We start from the raw sequence: 6,000 nt of genomic DNA on the forward strand, positions 1-6,000 counted from the left end.
TTTAGATTTATTTATTTTTGGCTGTGCTGGGTCTTTGTTGCTGGGAGGACTCTCTCTGGCTGTGGGAGCGAGGGCAGCTCTCCCGCTGCGGGGCGTGGGCTGCTCATGGCGGTGGCTTCCTTGCTGCAGAGCGCAGGCTCCAGGACCTTCAGGTTGCAGCAGTTGCTGCTCCCTGGCTCTAGAGCGCACTTAGTTGCTCGGCGGCATGTGGGATCGTCCCAGTTCAGGGATCGAACCTGGGTCCTTACCACTGAGCCACCAGGGAAGCCCTATTTCTGAATTAACTTAAAACTAACAAGACCTGGTAAGGTGTGATTGGCTTGTTCACACTATACTCCTTGTGGGATCCTTGTTCCCGGGCCCTTGGCAGTGGAAGCAGGAAGTCCTAACCACTGAAATGCCAGGGAATTCCCAAGATGTAAGAAACACACTAGACTCTCGGAGATGGGATCCTAGCCCTGGCTTAGAAAAAGTCAGGTGCGTCTTCTCTCGGAAGTCACTTCACCTTTCTGAACCTCTTTTCCTTCCCCTAAAATAAGGAGGATCAGACAAAGGCCCCTTCCGATTCTAACAATTCGTGCCTCTAAACCCAGCTGACGTATCTGATTGGAACCACTATGGGTTAAAACAGAGAGAGCTGCAACCATGCATTCTGTTTTTCTACACTGCCTAAATATCGTTTTGTTCAGGAATTAGAAGAGTTCCTATTTCCCTGCTCTAGCAAGGCAACCAAGGACCACGGTCACAATCTCTTCAGAGGTGAGACAAGGAATATATCACAGCTTGAAACATTGTCTCCCAGGTGGCAAAACTCACCTGTGCCTGACATTTATGAGTGTTTTCCAACTGTGTCCATTCGGTCTCAGGAACAAGGGAAGCAAAGTCATCAAAGGTAGAGCTAAGAATTCAGGGCTGATATCTGGTTTTCTGGGCTGTAGAAAATACGATGTAAACAGGTGTGCCCCATGTTAATATACGGGGCTCCCTGGTGGCTCGGTGGTAAAGAATCTGCCTGCTGATGTTGGAGATCCTGGTTCGATCCCTGGGTCAGGACGATCCCCTAGAGAAGGAAATGGCAACCCACTCCAGCATTCTTGCCTGGAGAATCCCATGGACGGAGGAGGACTGGAGGGCTGGAGGGCTACAGTCCGTGGGGTCGCAAAGAGTCGGACATGACTTAGCGACTAAACAACAGCAATGTAATATGATATATAATTAAGTATATTGGGGCTCCCCCACCTGGGAGATGGTTTAGGGGACTGGCTGGTGAGTTGTGGTTACACAATATCTTCTAATCCCTTTTTTTTTTTAACTGTATCAAAGTATAACCGTGTATTATGAGGACTGGCAGAAATTCTAGAAATCCCCAAATAGATTCAGCGTGGCTTTCAGCACTCTTCCCCATATGGTGCAACCATACCTGTTCAGCCTTATCTCCCCGTCACCTACTCCAAGCTTCCTTTGTTTAAACAGTCTGGTCAACACAGGATTACTTGTCTTAACTTGGGACGTGAATTTACAGGTTTCACTGTGTTCACTTCTGCTGCTCTCTGTCTGCAGCCTTCTCCAACCCCCACCGGAGCCTTCATTTTTCCAAATTCTACTTTCCATCGAGGGTTCAAGGTCGTCTTTGCCCAGCTGTCTTTGATCGCATCTTCTTGTCCCGTCCAAGAGTCTCTCTGCTTAGTCACTCAGTCATGTCCCACCGTGTGACCCCACGGACTGCAGCATACCAGGCTCCTCTGCCCATGGGGTTTCCCAGACAAGAACACGGGCCTGGGTTGCCGTTTCCTCCTCCAGGGGATTGAACCCAAGGCTCCCGTGTCTTCTGCACCGGCAGTGGGGTCTTTACCTGATGAGCCATCAGGGAAGCCAGCCAAGAGCCTCCCTCCCCCTAAATTCTGACAGCACCCGTTAGCTCTTAGGAGCCGTATGTCCACTAGTATCTTGCTGTAAAATTTGGCATTTCAGGTCATTTTGCAAGTTCAGACAAAATTATCATTACAAAACATCAGATTTTGTTCATACAGTCTATCAGCAAATCTATCTTGAGAATGTATTAGGTGTGAAAACTTCTTCTAAGCAGTGCCTGGAAAGCAGAGTTTATTCATCCGGAGGCATTGTGGCTGGTGGCTAAGATGAAAGGCTGTGGCTTTAACAACTACTCCATCTGTGTTCCTCGGTCGTGTCCAACCCTTTGCAGCCCCAGGGGTTATAGCCCACCAGGCTCCTCTGTCCATTGAATTACCCAGGCAAGAATGCTGGAGTGGATTGCCGCTTCCTTCTCCAGGGGATCTTCTTGACCCAGGGATTGAACCTGTGTCTCTTGCACTGGCAGGAGGCTTCTTTACCACTGAGCCACCAGGGAGGCCCAGGTTTAAGTAAGACAGGAAGCAAAACAGAGTTCAGATCCTGCCAGGTCAAGAGAGGAAACAGGAATCTTGTCTGATCTCACTTATGCATACAGTTGTCACTTGTTCTCTGCAAGGAATTGGTTCCAGGACCCTTCCCCTGCCCCACCCCCTGCTGCTGCTGCTGCTGCTGCTAAGTCGCTTCAGTCATGTCCGACTCTGTGCGACCCCATAGACAGCAGCCCACTAGGCTTCTCTGTCCCTGGGATTCTCCAGGCAAGAATACTGGAGTGGGTTGCCATTTCCTTCTCTAATGCATGAAAAGTGAAAAGTGAAAGGGAAGTCGCTCAGTCATGCCCGACTCTTAGCGACCCCATGGACTGCAGCCTACGAGGCTCCTCTGTCCATGGGATTTTCCAGGCAAGAGTACTGGAGTGGGGTGCCACTGCCCCACCCTCTACAGATACCCAAATCCTCAGACGCTCAAGTCCCTTAGGTAAAATGCAGCCATGCACGCCCTCCCATATACTTTAAATCATTTCCAGAAAACTTATACCACCTAATACACTGCCACTGCTATGTAAATAGTTGTAAATCCAATGTTGGTGTTATGTCAGTAATTACTGAGGTGTGTGGCACAGTTAAGTTTTGCTCTTTGGAACTTTCTGGAATTAAAAAAAAATTATTTCCCATCGAGGTTGGTTGAACCTGAGGGTGGAGTGCCAATTGTATATTTCCTCTGCCTTTCACCAATCAACCTCTTGTTACTTATATATATGATATACATATACACACACACGTATACACACACACACACACAGACATATATATAGTAGCTTCCCTGGTGGCTCAGACGGCGAAGAATCTGCCTACAATGCAGGAGACCCATGTTCAATCCCTGGGGCGGGAAGATCCTCTGGAGAAGGGAATGGCTACCCACTCCAGGACTCTGGCCCGGAGAATCATCCCATGGTCAGAGGAGTCTGGCAGGCTACAGTCCATGGGGTCAGGAAAGAGTCGCGCTGACTGAGCAAACTTCACTCACTTCACAGTTATAACAGGTCTGATGTAGGTTAACAAAATGGACAGAGTCTGATCCCCGGTCTGAGAAGCTTAAAATCCTGCAGCTGATTTTAATAACACCTCTGTAATATTTTAAGGCTTTCAAGCTCTTTCCGTCTGCTCTGCGTCATTTTATGCCTACAGTGACACCATGAACGGCATTGCTCCAGCATACGGGTTTATCCTCGTCACCTCGCGGCGTTGCTTCCTTTGGCCCAGGTGGAAAATCATGAGATTTAAAACTGCCTTGACTGCAGATGTGAGAGCTTGTCTTCTGATCCTAGTTCCTTCCTTTAAGTTGTCCAATCTAGCCTTAAGCTAGGTACCTTTTTAAAACGCCCTGGAGAAGTGCCTTTTTCAGGCTAAGAGTAATCTGGTAACATTTTACCTCACTTTCTATTTGTCATTCGTGGGACAAGCTCAGTTGAGGATAAATCTGTGTATCTCCTTCGCTCTCTGTACCTTGGCCAATACACTGTGACCATTGGGTATTTGCTGTGCTATCTGAGGATGAGCTAGAAACACTGATATAAGGCAACGCTGTGTCCTTCAAATCTCCTTGATCTGTTTACATTGATATTAATAGATGGTTCTGGGCTTCACTCACAGGCCTGAATAATTCAGGTCAGACTGACCTGTTGCACTTTTTAAAAACTATAAAATATTCTGGGAAATATTTTAGAGAGGTAATGTATGCAAGTCATAGAAAGTAAGAAACCAAGCTACAGTGGTAGAGAAGTATAGACGGTGCGGTAAATCAGCTTGTTCTTAAATTGTTCCGTTCGGATTAGCGGCCAAAGAGAGTGTTTTATTGGCAACAACTTGTGGCAAGGTCACAGAAGAAAACTACTGATTTTTTCATATTTATCATATTTACCCTTCTTTTGAAAGATGTTTTTGATATGGGCCTTTTTTTAAAAAAAGTCTTTTTTGAATTTGTTACAGTATCGATTCTGTTTTAAGTCTTGGCTTTTTGGCAACAAGGCATGTGGAATCTTAGTTTCCCAACCGGAAATGGAACCTATGCCCCCTGCGTTGGGAGGCAAATTCTTAACCACTGGACCTCCTGGGAAGTTCCAGCTCTCTTTTTGATATAGCTAGATTAATCATTTTATTTTTGGCACAAACTCATAAAAGTGGTTCAGGAGGATGGGGAGAAGGGATAGTTAGGGAGTTTGGGATGGGCATGTGCACACAGCTATATTTAAAATGGGTAAACCACAAGGACCTCCTGTATAGCACAGGGAACTCTGCTCAGTGTAACATGGAACCCCGAATGGTAAAGGGATTTGGGACACATGTGTGTGTATGCCTGAAACTGTCACAACATTGTTAATCAGCTGTACCCTGATACAAAATAAAAAGGCTTAAAGATAAATAAATAAAATTTTTAAAAAATTAAAAAAAAAACAGTCTTACTAGATTCTCTTTGGTTCAGATAGGGAACTGAGTCTGTATAGACAAGCCTTCAGCAGTCACCATGGAACTGACTATAGACAAATATGCTTAGTTGGAAAATGACAGATGTATCTTTATATAATTTCACTATTAAATGATATGCCCTAGCCTCACTGGGAAAAAAGAAAAGAAACAGGTTCAATGTCTTCTTTAAATTAATATCTAGCATCACATCAAAAGTATAAGTATTATAAAACTGTATAATATTACCGTTTGCCAGGTGGTGCTACTGATAAAGAACCCGCCTGCCAGTGCAGGAGACATGAGATGAGGGTTCAGTCCCTGGATTGGGAAGGTCCCTTGGAGGATGGCCTGGCAACCCACTCCAGTGTTCTTGCCTGAAGAATCTCATGGACAGAGGAGCCTGGTGGGCTACAGTCCATGGGGCCGCAAAGAGCTGGCCCCGACTGAAGCGACTTATCATGCACACACGCATAATATTAGACGTTGGCTATTTGGGGCTCTACTGAACAGCTGATGGTATCTTATGGATTGGGCACTGCTGTGAGCCACAAGCTACAAACCTGCTGGTGACTTTGTATCCTGCAGTCTAAGGAGTGAAACAGTAGTGATATGTTAGACTGCACTCTGCCGGAACTCTGGAAATCTTTGGAAATTATTCTAGAGCCCTCTTCCAGCAGCCTGACCTACTGACATTTAGGTGGGAATTGAAGACAACCCCAGATCCCGCTCACTTGGTAAAAACTACAGGTTTCCGCTTTACAGGGCCTTGTCTCTCCTTTTGTTGCTGTTTTTTAAAAAATCCAAGTAAATATCGAAATGCATGTATTAGGTGTGTTGGGGGTATGTTGCCAAACTGGATGCTGCTTTGCGTAAGGAAGCCACGTGGACTGTGGCCAGCCCATCCCGCACTCTGGTGAGATTTGGAATGCTTGTGGAAAGCTCAGAGAAAAATGTAGGAAATTTTTTGTGCTCTTTTCCTAAACGTGGGCATCCCTGGTGGCTTAGATGGTAAAGAATCCACCTGCAATATAGGAGACCCCAGTTCGATCCCTGGGTCAGAAAGATCCCATGGAGGAGGAAATGGCAACCCACCCCGGTACTCTTGCCCGGAGAGTCCCATGGACAGAGGAGCCTGGCGGGCTACAGCCCACAGGGTCGCAAAGAA

Source organism: Budorcas taxicolor, chromosome 19, assembly GCF_023091745.1.
Source record: "Budorcas taxicolor isolate Tak-1 chromosome 19, Takin1.1, whole genome shotgun sequence".
Taxonomy (NCBI): domain Eukaryota; kingdom Metazoa; phylum Chordata; class Mammalia; order Artiodactyla; family Bovidae; genus Budorcas; species Budorcas taxicolor.